Genomic DNA, 19542 nt, shown 5'->3' with positions numbered 1-19542 from the left:
TCTTTTCCTTTCCTTTCCTTTTTCTTGTTCCTTGACCGATCGTCAGCCATAGGCTAACTTGAGCCTTGCCACAAGCTAGCGAGGCTTTTGCTGGTCGACCTGTGGCAAGGTGGGCGAGGCATGCAGCGGCGAGAGAAAGGAGGAGGAAGGAAAAGAAAAAGAAAGAAAGAATAAAAAATAAAATAAATAAAATTCTATTTTTTTAAAAATAAAAATTAATTAAACATTCAATTTTTAATAAAAATATATATAAAAAATTGGTCCAATAAAAAATTTAAAATTTGATTTTTTTGACAATTATTCCTATAAAATCAAATCAGTATTGAATAGTGAAAATATTTTCCACTTTATTTTTAAGTTTCAAAGCCGAACATCGAAAAATATCATTATTTTCTTGGAAAATGACTTCCTAAAAAATATTTTCCGGAAACATAATATATTCTACAAAATGAATGGAGCCTAATTTTTTTGGGTGTGATCTTGTTTGTTATGTTAGATATCATGGTTCGGAGTGTTATTTTTACAATATGCTTATTATCTTATTTTTGGGAATATTATCTAGGGGAATATCTAGCAATTGACAAATTCTTTTTTGTATTAAAAAGTTTAGGAGGAGGGTAGATTACCCCATGCCAAGGCCAGGACATATCATAGACCTAGAAGGTCTCATAGTGGATTTATAGATCATGGATTTACAGATCGCCTACCAAACAGGGCTACTAGTAATGACATTCAAACTTATCAATTGAGCTAAATCACTTTGGCAATTTTATTTATTTATTTTTAAATTATTTGCTTGGTGATCAAGTTCTAATACCCAGTAAACTAGTTACTTTGTCCATGCTTTTTCCAGACATGTCATTCCCAGTTTTCAATTAAAATGTCAATTATGAATGTAACTTAATAGAATACCATAGTTTTAGTGGTCCAAAGATCAATGAGAGGGAAAAAAAATGTCACGATGCTAAACATCATAAGTATGGAAAATAGTAAAAAGGAAATTATGATGCTTTTACTAGATAAAATTAACCTAAGAATGCGAGGAGAATAACAGTAAATTTAAATGCAAAAATTAAATTCTATGGCAAATTTTTTTAATTTGTAAATTCTGTGTAGTCATGGAGCTTAGCCCAGCGCTACAAGTCCGGCCCGGTGCAAGCCCTTGCTAAATAAGCCTAGGATTAAAAAATGCACTAGTAGGGGCTCTCATTTGCAATTTGTCTCTCAAGGTTAGTGCTCTCTGTCTCTCTCTATAGACATCTATCATCTTAGATATTTGACTCACCTGGGCTTCATTTATTTCACGAAAAATGACTCAAAAGAATCGTTTGTATCGCTTACAAAAATTGAATAAATGAAAAATATTTTCATTATTCACAAAAATGTTTAAACATAAATTGTTGTTGGTAATGGAAAATTTTTCATTACTAATTATTTCAATAATACTTTTTAAATTAGTCAATGATACTTTTTACAAAATAAACAAAGCTTGGTTTTATTTTTAAGGGAATTTCGATCAATGAAGTTAGGTCCAAGGAGGGTATGTACATGTTGAGCGATCGGGTAGGGCCTAATTTCCTTTTTTTTTTTTCTAAAATTAGTAGTCGTAATGTCAAAATAGAAGACTTCAATGAAGCTGGAACATCCATCCTTCTATTTTTGATTGATGGAGGTTTTCTAGTTTTTGTTGTCTTTTGTTTCCTTTTGTTGTTGTTTCTCCTTTTTTCTGGGAACCATGGTACCCTTACACTCGTTCTAGACTTTTGTCTTCTTGAGTGTCTGTTTTTGTTGGTGCCAGACCTCCCTCTTGTCTTCTTTCTTGCAAAATCAATATATTACTTACCTTTACCAAAAAAAAAAAAAAAATGTCAAAATCAACTTAGACATTTGAATAATATAGTTGAAAATCTTCTCTTAACTTATAAATTAGATTTTGGAAAGAAAAAAAAAAGTCCTTGTGCTGCTAAAATAAGCGTAGCTATTGTATGGATTATTTAAGTAATGTTACATCGATTAACTGAAATATGAAGTTATTGGGATTGAGGAGAATAATTGAATTGTTTGCATCTCAAATTAGCCGATCTTAGGTTTATAGACCCAGTAGGGTTATTGGTCCGAGAACCAAAAACTCGTTCATGTGGTTATTTCTTAATACTTATTTTTGGAAATTATTGACATGTGATTTTTTTTTTCCTTATGAAATCAACTCCATCTTTCGAAAATTGACCATACATGCTTTAAAACCATCGATTGAATTTTTTTAATGTTGGTTTGAGACATGAAGTTAGATGATTGTGCAACTCTGCATTATGAATTCATTATTGGAATGGAGCATGTCGTGACAACCCATGTCGTTGTGAAAAATAAATTGAGGTGTGACATGCATGTTGTTGTAAATTGCGCACTGGTACTGAAATTGAACGCTACTTTGATAAGATTGGATTTGTCCCCTTAGTTTTTTCGTATTTGCACATTGTTTGCATACACAAGGTGTATTTTTCGTTTTTATCAAAGAAACATTTCATTCATTTCCATAGATATACAATAAAGAAACATAGTCCAACTACAAAACAAGAAAAATACCAGACAAATTCAACACAAAACAAGCTCCAGATAAGAAGATGAATCATCATAACAAGGTTAGGAGTTAAGCCCTCAAAAAGCAGATTTGTGATTTCTTCAAATCAAAATCGATGCCTAATCACTGAATCCATGTTCAATAATGAGTATACGTTGAGATCTTCATTTGTTGGTGGTGTTCAACATCCCTAACACCATCGTTGTTCAAAGGTTCAAGGTTGAATGCATAGAAATTTAACACTTGTGAGTATGAAATCTTCACGAAACTCTTGTGATATCCTCTAAAACTGGAGTTATATATGCCAACAAAATCTAAGGAAAGCAAAACCCCAAAATTTTATACATATTATATCGGGATAGAAAACTCCTCAAAACTGGATAGAGAAACTTCTAGATCTAGATTAGAATTAAAGAGGAAAGCTCCTTGAAACAAGAGGAAAGCAAGAAAAAGAAAATAAAGAACCAAATAAGCCAAAGAACAAGAAAAAAAAAGGGAGGGGAGGGAGAATCTAGTTTAAACCCTCCCCTCCATAGAGATTAAAAAAGAAAGCTAGGTGAAGTCATTAGGCATTGAATCATGCCCATTTGATTGAATGCTTTTTTGTTGGGATTTGATGCGTCCTCGTTAATAAATTGCACTTACTATTGATACCTAAATTTAGGCAACCCGTTTAATCGGTTATTAACGCACATAAAATTAAAGGATTAGTTTTTAACCCCTAAAAAAATAATTGTCATTAAATTGCACGGCATATAAACATTAGGAGCATTTGCATTACTAGTATTAAAATTTTGAAAAATTATTATTATGAATTATTTTAAAAATTAAAAAGAGAAAAGAAAATGGAAAAAGCGAGGTTGGGCCACCGGGCCGGGGGTAGGCCGGCCTGGCCTCTTTCTTTTTCTTTCTTTTTTATTTCTCTTCGATTGGGCAGCCCATTTTTCCATTATTTTCGCTTAAGACTGGCCCAGCCTTCTCTTCCCCTCCTTCTTTTCCCTCATGCTCTCGACATAAAAAGAAAAGGAGCAAGGTACAAAGACAGGGAAGCAAAGTAGGACGTCGCGACGAGCTACTTTGGTCGGGATTAGGCCGGCCGCGGCAGGCCGATGGGTGGCAGAGACCATGCACGCCTGCCGCTGACCATTTAAAGGAGAGGGCGAGTTCAAGAGGAGGGGGCTGGTTTTTGAGGGGGTTCTTTTGGAGGGCTCAGTTCAGAGAGGAGCCGAGAGAGTGAGAGCTAAGATTGAACGAAGGAATGAGAGGGAGCCTAAGCTCATACCTTGGCCGCGCGTGAGCTCTATCCGACTATCCCTCCTAGTAGACGTCCTCAAGCTCAACTGCTAAGGATGCGCATGACAAAATTTATGAAACAGAAATTGATTTCTGATCAGAAATTAATTTCTTAATTTCTATTCCCCGGATAAGTTTCTGAGCAAAAGAACCCGTTTGATAACGACTAAAAATTTCTATTTTTGAAACAGAAATCCGTTTGATAACAAAACAAAATTTCTATTTCTAGGAATAGAAATTGATTAAATAACAACATAGGAAATCCTCAAATACAAAATAATAGTCGAAATAATACTAAAATAACATAGAAAATCCTCAAATACAAAATAATAGTCGAAATAATACTAATACATTACAAAAGTTGAAAATACAATTTCATGGAATTTCCGGTATATTATTATCCATTGCCATTTTATTAGAAATTGTTTTCCTAAGCGTATTTATTTGGTTTACCTCCTCGGTCAATGTATTGTTTGCAAGCTCATCCTGCGTAGGTTCAGACAAGTACTGCGGAAGCATGAATATGGGTGCCATCAATGGCGCCTATACAGCCTTGTCATTTTATCAAAAAATAGTATTATACAAGATTATCAACAAAATAAAATTAATTGTGTAAAGGAATATATGAGAATTCTACCTTAAAGTAACGTTTATGGTTAGGAACCGATCGAGGGAAGGTTGGTTTATTTTGATTCTCGAATTGAATCAGTCTAGTTGCTCATCCTTAATTTCTTTATTGTTGCTCAATGAACCTTTAATGGCCCTTGCATAGCAAAGAGAGAGATTCTCTTGAATCTCTTGCCTTCGAATTAAAATTCAAGATTGTGTAACAATTTAATTATTATGATTTTGCAAGAATTTTGAATCCGTAAAAAAATAAGGTTAAATTTCTAGGCACGTTTTTTATTCATCTATTACGTAAGAACTTTTTCTTTAACTGGCCGCGCGTGCCTTTTCTAGGAGGAAAGAGCCCAATTGTTTTTAAGTAAGCATTTAAGAGCTTTGGTCGTTTTTTAAAATTGGGGACCCATTCGATTACCTTTCATCCTAAAGAAGAAGTTATCAAAAGAAATTGAAAAAAAATGCAAAAAAAAAAAAAAAAAAACACGAGCAAAATAAGAAAAAGAAAATTATCAATAATTTGTGAAGTTGTGGTTATGAGTAAATTAAGTTAGCAAGAAAGCGCAATGTTCTTTTATATGGTTTGATTTCAGTTTCGATTTCTATTTGAAAGCGAGAAGTTAAAAATTTCAGCTTTTGATTTCTTGGTTTCTCTATTTCTGAAATAGAAATCTGTTTGAAATAAAGAAATCAAATTGCGTTACCAAATGGATTTGTTCCAAACCTGTTCCGGGAAATAGAGAAACAGAGAAATCAAGAAACAGAAATTTTGTCGGGCGCGCCCTAAGCCTTCGTTTTTTCCTTTGTTCGCTGCCCTTTTGTGTACATTGGGCCAGGGCTTGTGGCTATCCGGTTCACGGGAACTCCGGCGCCCGTAGGTCTTTAGCTAGGTCGCTAAGCGTTGTTGGTTGCTTGCTGAGAATCCCAGTCCTGTTTCGAGTTTCGGTCGAGCCAGAAAGCCCTCGCTCGATGTCGCACACCACTCGGTCGACGAAATGCTTCACCAACATCTAGTTTTGCCTTTTGTCCTTTTTGGCCAAAACCGAGTGTCCACGTGTTGATTCGTTATGTTGAGGTGTCGTTTTTGTGATTAGCATTCCCAACATTAGTCGTTTGGTCGTTTTGTTGCGCTCGCCACCGCCATCTTTTACATTGTTTTGTATTTCATGCTTTGTGGCCGATAATGGTCGTCCGATGACGAGAGTAAATCACAAGGAGGTCGGCTGGTGAGTGGTGGTTGGAGTGGGCGACCGGTGAAGGGTTACTGCTTGGTGGCGGCTTGAGATTTGGACGAGGTTTCTCTAAAAAGCATAGGAGCTTCGGTGAGGACGGGAGCTTGTCGAGGAAGACCACCCAAGGAAGAAGTCGACCTGCAAAAAGAGGCAGAGAGAAGAAATAATAATAAAAAAAAAATAGTAAAAGAAAACAGAAAAAAATTAAAATGGGCTGGATTTTGAAAACCTATTAGGAAAATGCAAAGCAATTTAACCTAAACGACTTTAGGCAAATGCAAATGCCCTTTGGTAAACTATACTTTGAGAAGCAATTTTGAGATAAATGCCGTTTGATAAAAAAACATATCGAAAAGCTCTTTGAGTGATTAATATTAGTTTTTTTAATTTATTTGTTTAAATTGAAAAAATAATGTATGCAACGTTTTAAATATAAATTTTGACAATAATACTAAAAAAATCGAATAAATTTATATATATATATTTTTAAAAAGACCAAATTCTTCATCGAAATTTTTAAATTTTTATTTGCTTAAAATTGAAAAAAAATGATGTATGCAACTTTTTAAATATAATTTTTCACAATAATGTTAAAAAAATAAAATATATATAATTTAAAAAAAAGATCAAATCCTTTGTCAAATTTTTTTAATTTTTATTTGTTTAAAATTGAAAAATAATGTATGCAACTTTTTAAATATAAATTTGAAAATTATGCTAAAAATAAAATACATATATATATTTAAAAAAAAAAAAAAGACCAAACCCTTCATCAGAATTTTGAAATTTTTAATTGTTTAAAATTAAAAGAAATAATGTATGCAACTTTTTGAAAATAAATTTTGACAATAATACTAAAAAAATCAAATACATATATGTGTATGTGTGTGTGTGTGTGTGTGTGTGTGTATTTAAAAAGACCAAATCCTTCGCCGAAATTTTTTAATTTTTAATTTTTTTTTAATTTGAAAGAATAATGCATGCAACTTTTTAAATATAAATATGAAAATAATGCTAAGAAATCAAAATATATATATATATATATATATATATATATATATTTAAAAAGACTAAACCCTTCGTCGGAATTTTTTAATTTTTATTTGTTTAAAATTGAAAAAATAATGTATGCAACTTTTTAAATATAAATTTTGACAATACTGCTAAAAATTCAAATATATATGCTAAAAAATCAAATATATAAATATTTTTTCAAAAGACCAATATATATTTAATTTTTTTAGCATTATTTTGTCATTAAAAAAATAATAATGGGGGCAAAATTAGAAATTTGAAGAATGAGTGAAGATAGTTTTGGAAGAAAAAAATAAATTTCAGCATTTAACTAAATGCTCAAAGCTCAAAGCTAGTCTCTACTACTACTAGTATTGAGCTTTCAGCCTTCCAAACACTGACTTTCACTTGAAAGTTACTTTAAAATGGTTGTCAAACAGTTCAGTATTTCCCTAATGGCTCATTGAGAATGTTGAACCAAACGCACCCAATATCACACATTTGGGAGAAAGGGATTTGAAGTTGGGCTTAAGTTGAAGTTTAGTGAGTTCGAGCAAGGCTTGGCTTAATTGGGTCCAAATGGGTGGGCTTCGTTCAACTTTTGAAGTTGCTAAGTTGTTGGGTTGGGCTTTAGCATATAAGCCCATTCTCTCTTTTAGTTCTAAGTATTGTGCCTTGATTGTAGTTTGGCAAATTGGGCGTGGTTTATTAAATGGGTTTGGATTTTTTTTTTTTGGGGTTGGGTTTGAATTTTGTGAAGTTGGTTCGGTTAACTGGACTTGACTTTAGGGTCTAATGAATGTCCATGGCCAATACCAATGAGATCGAATCGGACTAAATCTAGGGCGCGTTTGGTAACGATTTTATTTCCGGGAACAATTTCTGATAAGAAATGATTCTTTTTTATTTTGCTCTCAGGAACAATTTCTGATAAGAAATGATTCTTTTTTATTTTGCTCTCAGGAACAATTTCTAAGCATTTTAAGCCATTTGGTAACTGTCCAAAATTTTTGATTCTGGAATAGAATTGCGTTTGGTATCGTGCTCAAAATTTCTATTCCAAATCATTTTCTTTTAATTTTTAAATATTGTTTTTTTACTTTTTCCTTCTTCTTTTTTTTTTTTTTTCATTTTTTTCTTTTTCTCTTCTTCAAGTGGCTAGTCGCCGGTCCGGCGAACGGCTAGACAAGGGCCGATGACCTCATCGGAGCGTCGCCAGCCCTCGTCGATCGAGCCTCACCGGCAGTTGGGCGAGCCTCGCTGATGGCCAGGCGAGCCTCCAGCGAGCTTGTCGGACCGGTTGCTGGTGACCGGTGGCGGTGGGTGACGAACGACAATCGCAGCGGTGGCAGTTGATGAAGAAGAAGAAAATGACTTGATTCTTAGATTTATTCCTGGGAATAAGAATCAACTTTTTTATTATTATTATTCTTGATTCTATTCCAAATCTATTTCCGGGAACAAAAATTTTACCAAACACAATTCTGTTTCAAAACTACTCCTGGGAACAAAAAATCAGAATCAGGCACTATTTGGATAGTTAACAAACAGCTAAAGATTGGACCTAGGTCCCATTTTCAGATTTAAAAAAACAATATTATATTTTATTAGAAAATATTAAAATATTAAAAAAATTGAAAATTTTAAAAAATGGAAAAACTTAGAAATTAAATATTAGATTTTTAGTGTTAATTCTATTTTAGAACTAGCTTAGCTATTGAAAAAAAAATGAAAATCCTTTTATAAAAAATTGTACCCAAATTTGAACAAGCCTTTAGGGCTTTTACAATATGGGTTGTTTTGTTTTGTTTTCTTTCTAGAGATTATGCTAGGTCCTTATTTGTGCATTTCAATTCAATTATACTTGATTGCATAATTTTAATATATTGATTGTTATTTTCATTTTTAGAATAGTTCAGATGAATCTTATAATTTTCACTAGGCTGCCCTGCCACTTTGATTAGCAAATAGTCGAGTTTAGGTACCAAAAGGGCTTTAGTTAAATAACTAGGGTAGTCAAGTCTTCGATTCCGAAATCTCTTATCGCGTATGCATTAAGACGACACTTTTGCATCTTGAGTAAAGTTTCTAGCCAACCCTCAATGATGGCTAGTGGCTAAGAGTGAGCATGGTTTTAGGGTAGAACTTGGAATCTGAGAATCGGACCAGTGGGAACCTGTAAGTTTCAGGTTCCAAGATATGTAGGGTAGGTTCCAAATTCCAAAAAATGAGGAATCTGTTTTAACGGGTAGGTTTCAGATTCTTAGTTGGAGGAACTTAGAATATGAAATCTGGAATCTATAGACTAGAACTTGGAGCAAGTTCTAATGTTTTTCTTAATTCATGTTTCCGTGTGATTCTCTGATATTTTATGCCGTTCAATAATAAGTGTATAAATACAAGTGAAACCTGGGTAGATCTTGAAACTAACCTTGGAACCTGTGATATGGTAGTTTTCAGGTTTTATGGTATGTAGGATAGATTCTAAGTTCTAAAAAATGAGGAACCTATTTTAACGAGGAGCTTCTAGGTTTCGGTGGAATCTATATGGAACCTGGAACTACTCACCCCTATTAGTAGCGACTCCTTTTGAACAAGTGGATTAGGAAAGCCAATGTCACATGAGGTATGTACTTGAGAGAGCCGCATTTTATAAATAAGTACCTCTAAACATATTTCCTTCCCTTACGAGGGGTAGGTCGCGACACTCACCCGTTATTTGCATACATGAGGGGTATTGATTGGATTGGCGTTGGATTCTTTCCCATTGAACACTATGTTGAAGGGATCGAATTCATTCCTGCTAGCCATTTTGCATTTGAACATAGTTCTTGCATGCACATGCAGGGTGTATGGACTATTGTTTGTCATTGGATGAGTATTACATTAGCCTAAAAACGAGCTTTGTGAGATAATTATCTAAAGTAACATATATTAATTAAGATATGCACAATCAAAAGAGAAGCTGACACTATCACTAGATTCACCACCCTCAGATGAGCTTAATTTGGAAGATGCTGCCTCACACGTCGCCCCACCACGGATCAACAATTCCGCCCCGTGATGTTGTCGGAGAAACAAGTTTTTGTGGCATTGTTTGACATTAATTCAAACTCCAAGTGAATATTTTGATGTCACCTTGAGTTTGAGGGGATGTTAGCGATATTATATTAGAGATTCTTAAGATTTTCTATAGAATATTATCCTATATTAGAGACAATCGCAACAATACTATTGATTATCTATATTAATCAAGATCGCACAATCAACAGCGCCACGAATATAATATCATAATTGTCTCTAATATAAGATTATATTCTATTGAAAATCTTAAGAATCTCTAATATAATATCACTAACATCCTTGCTGACGGTGACATTAAAGTAGTCAACTAGAGTTTGAATTAATGTCAAACGGTGTCGCAAGAACTTATTTCTTTAACAACATAGCGAGGCAAGCTTATTGATCCAGAACTTATTTCTTTAACAACATAGCGAGGCAAGCTTATTGATCCATGGTGGGGCGATATGTGAGGTAGTGTTTTCTAGATTTAGCTTGTTTGAGGGTGGTGAGTTTGGTGGTGGTGTTGACTTCTCGAAATGACATTTGAAAGGTCGAGAATCGAAGGGGAAACCAAAAGCAGTCGATGCGATTGGCTTGCGAACAATAAGTGAGCTACGCAGCCTGTCATCGTACCATCAAGCAGCCTATACGGCTTGTTTGGAAAATAGTTATTAGGATGCCGCCTCTGCAACTAGCATTGAAAGAAAGCTACCTCCATGAAAAAGGCTTGACTGGAAGACGTGGTCAGTGCAATTAACGTCAAAACATGACTATTATGGAAAGGACTCAATTAAATGCTTCCTTGCATGAGACTTGTTCACGCAAAATGAACACTGTTGAGCGTCAATGACAGGGATGGATTTATTTGAATGTGCACGGGTTGCACTTAGATTTCCACAGGTACGAAGGCTCTAATCCCAAGTTAGAAAATAACAAAGATATGCGAAAAGAGGAATTTTTTGTATTTCGATCCATGATAATAAACATTACATTAACCTATATATAGGCCTTATGAGACAACTATCTAAAATAACATATATTAATTAAAATATGCACAATCAAAGGAGATATTCGTGCAATCTTGATTGATATAAATAATGAATGGTAATGTCATAATTGTCTCTAATATAGAACAATATTATATAGAAAATTTTAAAAATCTCTAATATAATATCGGTAACAAGATGCATGTCTCTTTGGACTTGTTCTTTGATATGAATAACATTTATCTGTTGCGTTTCCAATTTAGTGGAACCAGTGAGTATTGGTTCAGTTCCCGATTATAGACGTGGACTCGCCCATCCACCCACGAAATCCGGACTAGACCAGTATATATATTTAAAAAATAGAAGAAGAAGAAATTTTATCATAATTACTTAATTATTTTGTAGCTTTCAACCAAATATATATATGTACATATATGTTTATTTGTAGTTATTAGATATTATTGACTAATTTTGTCTCTTAGGTGTGTGACAGGATTAACTCTTTACTATTTTTTTTTTCATTCTAATAATCAATTTACTTACTTTCTGAACCAAAACAAAATAAACAAATGAAGAGGAAGGAGAAGACCGATTGGAGATGTCCATAAATGTCGTCATGATACGAAATTAAGAGCAAACAGCTCATTTTAAGAGCATAATTAGATCTCTCTTTAGCTATTACCATGATTAAATTAGGTTGACGTTGAAAAAAAAATGGATCAAGTGATTAATGTTTTAACTTATGTGGAAGTTATGACTTTTAACGTAAAGTCTAAATCTCCACATGTTCCTAGTGTCAGGAAATCCTAAGAGGACCATACCATGATCTTCAAAGAAATTAAGTTTCTAGTTAATAAGTATTGTCTATTCGTTTCGCTCTATAGTTTTCAATCCTTAATTAAAATCAATAGCTCACAATTCAACCCAAATTTAATGTCGACTAAGTTTTGGTGCTCTAAAGTAGAAACTAGGTTCAACATGATATTAATTGATGAATGCGATTTTGTAGGGATTAGGGATTAGTTCCATGGACCCACTTGGGAACCAGATTGGTCCGATTCTCAGTGGGTCTATGGAACCAACGAGCAATTCCTAATTCCAATTTTTTTGGAACCAGTCCTTAGTGAGTGGTTTTCGGTTCTAAGGTGGAAACCGTCCACCCGGATCATGCTCACCTCTATCGCTAACCCTTCTTCCCATGTAACCGAAATCCAAACCAAGATATTTAATTTTCATAAAGCAATTGATCTATGGGGAAAGTATTAAAAATAAATAAATCTAAACCTATTGTATCAATACCTATTTAGTCCTTTATTTTTTCACATTAATACCAATTCAGTCAATCTGATCAATATAGGTAAAAAATTGCTGATGTGGACACCGGCCATCCGACATGGACATTTTTAAATAATATTTTAATATCTTTTTTTTAATATTTTTTTTTGAAAATTCACTTTTGTCTTTTCCTTTTTTTCCTTTTTTTTTTTTTTTTTTTAATTCCTTTAGATTGTGTCCGGTATTGGCCATGGCCAGTGAGGGTGTCGCAGCCCTTGCCAGTCATTGGCGAGGATATGACCCTCGTGACTTGGGCAAGGGCAGCCCTCGTCGACTTTAGTGAGGGTCGAGTCTAATGAGGGCTTGACCCTTGCCACTTGGGCATGAGGGCGGCCCTTGCCAAACTCGGTGGGGGCAACGAGGATGACCCTCGCAAGATCCAGCAAGGGCTGCCCTCGCCTAGGCCGTGAGTTGTGCCCTTGCTAGAGCCGAGGAGGGCGATCCTTGCTTGTGGCCGGCTGTTGGCAATGGTCGGTATCGGCTATAATCCAAAGGAAAAAAAAGGAAATAAGGAAAGAAAAAAAGGGAAAATAGAAAAAGAAAAAAGATTAAAGGATAAAAAATGTTAAAGAATTATTTTAAGATGTGCATATCAAAGCAGGTCGTATTACGTAGGAAGGTCGACATGCATGTTGGCGATTTCCGACCTAAATTGGTCGGATGAACTAAATAGGTATTAATGTGAGAATGTTTAAGACTAAACTAATTCAATTGAAAAGTTCAGGACTGAATTCGTACAAATACAATAGATTTAGAACTTTTTTGGAACTTTTCCCATTGATCTGTAGATGATTAGTCGACTTCCTCCCAACACCTAGGATTAAAAGTTGTCAATTGACCTAGGAAATGATTAGTGGCAAATTTTTAAAAAATTCAACTTGAATACCAGAAGCGCACCCTGAAGGAAAGACTCTATAGACCTTTGACTATGGGACAAATTTCCGAAATTGCATTATTCATTTCATATTTCGATGTCGATTGCTCGAAAGTAAAAGATGTTTCTTTTAAAATATTGTACATTGCGAGGTCGTAAATGGCGAGGCGCTACCATTCCCATTATGGGATTTACATAATGACTGGTATGAGATTGTATTGATCCGCATAATTCATTGACCATGCAAAATAGGTCAGAGAGAGAGAACATAACAGATATATAAAATCATATAGCTCTTTTGGTTTGCTATCTTATTTAGCAAATACCTTTCCACGTCAAGCATCTCATCATAGCCTGTAAAAAAGTATCACTCAAATTCATTGATTATAAAATCGAGTTCCCATTGTGACAATTAGGGATCACGAGTAAACATATAATCTTCTCTCGAAATGCAGAGTTCCTTCCGACCTCAATGGTCGTCAGCATCTTTTAACCCTAATTTCCTAATTGTGCATCTCCACTGAATTATCGGTACTAAAGACCCAGATTTGCTTCATCATCATCCTTCTTCATTCTGCTTACCGCCAATTTCATCAGCCTCGTCTTCTCCGCCCTCATTTCCACTCCGTTTTTTTTTCTCCTGTCGAATTCCCCCAGTCTTCGTTTCCATCGCTTATCCTACAGACCCAACCCTCCATCATACCGTTTGCTAACTATTGTTCTAGCCATGCATTTGCTTCAACTTCACCCTACAACAGCTCCCACCATCCATCGCTCTGTTTACTAACCTTTTCTTGTCATGCACATGTTTCACCTTCACTCTATGTCTGCTCTGGTCCAGTTCGTATCTTGCATGGCATCAATACTGTGGCACTCTCTCATCTGATTGCCTTAACTTCTGCGAATTTTGTCAATGGACACCCAAGACGACGCTGAAGCTTCCCGACTTGCGGCCTTATGCAATCGAATGGGCCGCCTTTGGATTGACCACGGAATTGAAGAGTGGCAAGAACCACCGCCCCTGCACAGAGTAAAGGAGTGTCAACTTATGCTGATAGGTAAACTTATTTCCAATCCCTCTGTCAATTTTCCAGCTCTACAGAAGTTTTTGAAGCAAGTATGGTGAACGGAGGAAGTAGAGATTACTCAATGGGATAATGGTTTCTATGTAGTGAAGTTTAAGTCGGAGGGTGAGAAAAACATAATATTAGAAGGCGAACCATGGGTATTTTCTAGTCATTTACTACTTTTTAGGCCTTGGCAAGCAAATACACCCCTTCATTGCTATGAGTTTACCACTTGTAATTTGTGGGTGCAAGTTCATGGGCTGCTAGTGGAATGGTGCTCTGAGGAAAGGCTGTGCAAGGCTGTTAAGCACGTAGGCAAGGTGTTGGAGGTGAAATTAGACTTTAAAGAAAATCCTACAATCAAAATAGGCAGGCCTCGTGTGGAATTCAGATTAAGTGAGCCATTGAAATCAGGACAACTACTACGCATAGCAGGAAAACTTCTTTGGTTGGACTTTAGGTATGAACGGTTACCCCATTTCTGTTTTTCCTGTGGCAAAATTGGCCATTGTGCAACCTACTGCAAAGATATTCCCTTTACAGAAGCAAAAATGGAAGGTAAGGAGAAAATGGCATATGGGCCTTGGTTGCAACCAGAGGTTAAAATTCCTAGCCCCTATTGGGTTACCTTTTATGAATCTTCTGGGGTACAGCATGACGAGGTAGTTCCTGAACCACCATCTCCTTCTCCTGTCCTCCCTGCGCTTCTACCTTGTGAGGGCACATCCTCATCAGAGCAGCATCTTACTATCCCCACTATACAAGCTGCAACCATCTCAGAAACTGCACAAGATAAATCTTTGTTAATAAAGAAGGATACTCAGCTACAGGCAATTCAGTATGCCGAGCAAGGATCATGTTCTCAGCATCACATAGCAACTATTTCAACTTTTAATACTCTACCACCTACCATACCTCCACCGTCCACTGCAAATATCATCTTACCCGTACCACAGGACACTCTCAGATCTGAATGTGCACAGAAACAACCACTTATACCATCATCAGGAGCTGATATCAATCTAAAAAAGAAGAAACATATCAAGCTATCAACCAAGGCAACTATTTCTAAGAAACAGAAACGCCATGCTCATTATCAGATGTCTTCTTTAGTGCAGAATTTGGATGAACATCAGTTGATGGACACGCCGGTTATGTTAGTGGATGAATTACAGCAACGGGCTTTGGTGGCTGGCCCTCAACATCCACCAATCGACAAATGAAGCTCATAAGTTGGAACTGCTAGGGCTTGGGCTTAGCCCTGACAGTTCGTGCCCTTAAGGCCCTAGTGGCTAAAGAAGAGCCTGACCTTCTCTTTTTGATGGAGACTAAGAACATGATCGATGTTCTTCAGCGACTTCAAACTCGTCTTAACTTCCAGCTTTCTTTTGTGCTTGATCCTCTTGGCCTTGCAGGAGGTATGGCCCTTTTTTGGCATTCTCATCTTAGTATTACCTTCCACTGTTCAGATCAGCATTTGTTTGATTTCCTTTGTATTGATTCTTGTTCTGGACGGTCTATGCACGTTACTTGTCTCCATGCCCCTTCAGTTTATCAAGCCCGTCTTCTTTTTTGGAATGAACTTAAACAGATTGCACTCTCTAATACTCTGTCCTGGCTTTGCATCGGGGACTTTAATGATGTACTATACCCTTGGGAGAAAGATGGAAAACGACTAGCTACTCCGAATAGAATGCAAGCATTTCGAGAGGTACTTTATGATTGCTCTCTGGTGAATATTATTAGTAAGGGCTGTGCATATACTTGGATGAATCACAGGGAGGGTGAGGAATTGATCAAGGAAAGACTAGATCGAGCTCTATGTAATTTGGAATGGCAAGAGATTTATCCAGACACTGAGGTGGTAGCACTTCCCGCATTAGGCTCTGATCACAGTCCATTAGTCTTATCTACGGATGGACCTTCTAAACGTCGTCATCGATCCTTTTATTTTGAGGCGTTCTGGTTACAGGAATCGGAATGTCGTGAGGTTATTTCTAAGGCTTGGACTTCAACACACTTACCAAGGCATAAGCTACCTCAACGGCTACTTAAGGTGTCTGCAGCCCTCTCGAGATGGAGTAAATCTCACTTTTCAGCTCCCAAACAGCAAATTTGCTATCTCCAGCAACAGCTCCAGTCTTTAACTAATAAACCCAATTGCATTAATGCTATACAACAAATTTAGCACCTCAAGACAGAGATTCACAAGTTATGGGAGCAAGAGGAACGATTTTGGGCTATGAGATCTCGTATCAATTGGCTAAAGTGGGGCGACAAGAATACTAAATTTTTGCATACAACTACACTCCAATGTCGCCAACAAAACAGAATAAGGATGCTACAATCTGATGACAACAACTGAGTTCGCGATGAGAATGATTTAAAGCATTTGCTGGTTACCTACTATTCCACCATCTATCAATCAATAGGTCCTCGCAACTATGAGGCTATTCTTCATCAATGTTTGCCCACGGTAACAGCAGAAATGAATGAGCACTTAACAACAGCACTCACACAAGAAGAAGTTCAATGTGCAGTATTCCAGTTGGGAGCAACTAAGGCCCCTGGACCTGATGGATTGAATGGTCTCTTTTACCAATCCTACTGGGATATTTTAAAGGATGAAATTTTTCTTGCGGTCCAGGATTTCTTCATGAGGGGCATCATGCCAAAAGAGCTTAATAAAACGATCATCACTCTCATCCCTAAGACTCCACATCCAGAACGGTTAGATCACTATCGCCCTATAAGCTTGTGTAATTTTGCTTACAAGATCATATCAAAAATCCTTGCTAATAGACTCAAACCATGGCTTGAGACATTAATTTCCACAGAACAAAGTGCTTTCGTTAGTGGTCGTCAAATCCAGGACAACATTCTCATTGTCCAGGAAGTGCTACACCAGTTGAGAACACGGAAGCGAAGAAGGGATTTCAAGGCCATTTTGAAAATGGATATGAAAAAGGTATATGATCGTGTGGAATGGGATTTTCTTAAAGATTATCTCCTACAAATTGGTTTTCATTCCCTTTGGGTGAAGTGGGTGATGGAATGTGTGACAACAGTCTCTTTCAGTATAAAGTTTAATGGGGAGCTTTTTAAAACTATTTCCGACCAACTCGCGGACTCAGACAGGGGGATCCTCTTTCGCCTTATTTATTTATCCTCATGGCGAATGCACTGTCCACTCTTATTCATCAGGCACTTAATATGGAGCATCTTAAAGGAATTCAGTTTAACAGGTTTTGCCCTACACTTTCTCACTTATTTTTTGCGGATAATGCTATATTTTTCTTAGATGCCAAGTTGATGAAATGTCAAAATCTATCCAATATTATCAATCAATATTGTCTAGCCACTGGATAGGAAGTAAATAGAAACAAATCTGGAGTATTTTTTAGCAGAGATTGCCTCATGAGCCTACAGGAAAATTTGGCCAATGAACTTAGAGTTCCCTTGATGATTAGAACAGGCAAATACCTGGGCATACCCTCAAATTGGGGTAGATCAAAAAAAGAGATGTTTGCCTGGATTTTGGCCAGAGTTGATTCTAAGCTAAATGATTGGAAAGAAAAGCTTATCTCCAAGGGCGGTAAGGAAGTTCTGATCAAGGCTGTTGTCCAAGCAATTCCTCAGTATGCTATGGCTATATTTAAAATCCCTATTTCTATTTGTAAATCTGTGGAAAGGAAAATTGCACGCTTTTGGTGGAAAAATAATAGCACTAAACCTGGTATTCACTAGACGACTTGGGAAGCGCTTAAACAAAGTAAAACTCATGGGGGTCTTGGCTTCAGGGACCTTTTGGCTTTTAATAGAGCCTTACTTGGAAAGCAAGCATGGCGTTTAATTCAGGGACCTTCATCCCTGTGGAGTAAGCTATTTAAAGGTCTCTATTTTCCATCATGTGCATTTACACAAGCTGAGAAAGGCTGTCGACCGTCCTAGGGTTGGCAAAGCCTGTTAGCCGGAAGAGATGTTATTCTACCCAATCTTAGATGGGCAGTAGGAGATGGTCGCACAATCAATCCGAGGACTGATCCTTGGTTACCAAGAGGAATATTAGGTGGTCCAGTTCAAAGAGATGAACCTCTGTTGTTAGCAGATTACATGGATTTCAATCACAATACATGGAATGATTCTCTATTATGCAGATTTTTTGATGATTCCATTGTGGCGAAAATTCTGACCATACCAGTCAGACCTAACTATATTTTCGATCAACTTGTCTGGTCTGTATCTACTGATGGAAAATATAGTGTTAAGAAGGGGTACCAATCCATCAGACAAAGCCAAACAGCCCTAAGTGGCCTTTCTCTCAATGTAGCCACTGTTTCAACTCATGCTCGGGAGCTGCTATGGAAATGAATATGGAAGCTGCAGATTCCTCCAAAGATTCGCCTATTTCTCTGGTCCATCAGCCATGAGGCTCTACCGACCAAGCTTAATCTATTTCATCGACACATCATTCCGGACAGTATATGCCCTCTCTGTTCTATAGGTACACTAGAAACAACAGCACATATTTTTTTATATTGCCAATGGACAGCAAATATCTGGTCTCATCCCCAAATCAATATCCAGATTCCTACAATACACATAACTCATCTTCGAGATTGGCTTGGAAATTTGTTGTCAAATAATCAGAACTTACCTGATTTCGAAGTGATCGCTGCAATCTTGTGGAACATATGGAAAGCTAGAAACAATTTCATCTTCTGGCACCACCTTCCCGATCCACGTAGGGTGGTAGATCAATCTCTTGCAACTACTCGGGCAGCATAGTTGTCCTCCATCGCAACCGGCACCATGACTCAATCTCATATCAGTCCAGCAGAACTCTGGCGACCCCCAGAACCTGGAGCCCTGAAAGTTAACATAGATGGGGCATTTCAACTGGGAGGTTCTAAAGGGACTATGGCTTGCATCTTGCGGGATCATCATGGGAGTTTCGTCGATGGACTTACCCGAAGTTTTCCAGCTACGTCGGCTTTGCAAGTCGAATTCCAAGCGCTGACGATAACTCTTTGCTACCTGATGGAGAAGAACCGAGCCTCTGATCGACTCGTGATTGAATTAGACTCCAAAATCCTCATTGATTCGGTGATGAGCCTACTGGATCCGCCATGGGAGGTTCGATCTCTATCTGCTGAAGCTGCGGCTCTTCTTCATGAGTTCTCCAATTTGGGAATTAGGTTTTGTAAAAGAGGGGTGAATTTTGGGGCGGATTGGGCTGCAAAGGCTCATAAGTTCGGTTCTCTTCCCTCTAACTGGGCCTCCTCGCCTCCTTCTGCTTTGTTAGATATCTTGTATGCGGATGCTCTGGCGGCTAAGTGTAATATTCACTCTTTCTAATTAATATTAGTTGCTTTTCCGACCAAAAAAAAAAAAATTCATTGATTATGACACATGCTAATATTCTGATTGCTTCATCGTCGCACACGCCTTCTGCTAATTACTACATCTGAACTCACGA

This window comes from Eucalyptus grandis, chromosome 5, assembly GCF_016545825.1.
Source record: "Eucalyptus grandis isolate ANBG69807.140 chromosome 5, ASM1654582v1, whole genome shotgun sequence".
In the NCBI taxonomy this organism is placed as follows: Eukaryota; Viridiplantae; Streptophyta; class Magnoliopsida; order Myrtales; family Myrtaceae; genus Eucalyptus; species Eucalyptus grandis.
The sequence above is the reverse complement of the archived record's forward strand: the minus strand, read 5'-3'. Positions refer to the sequence as shown.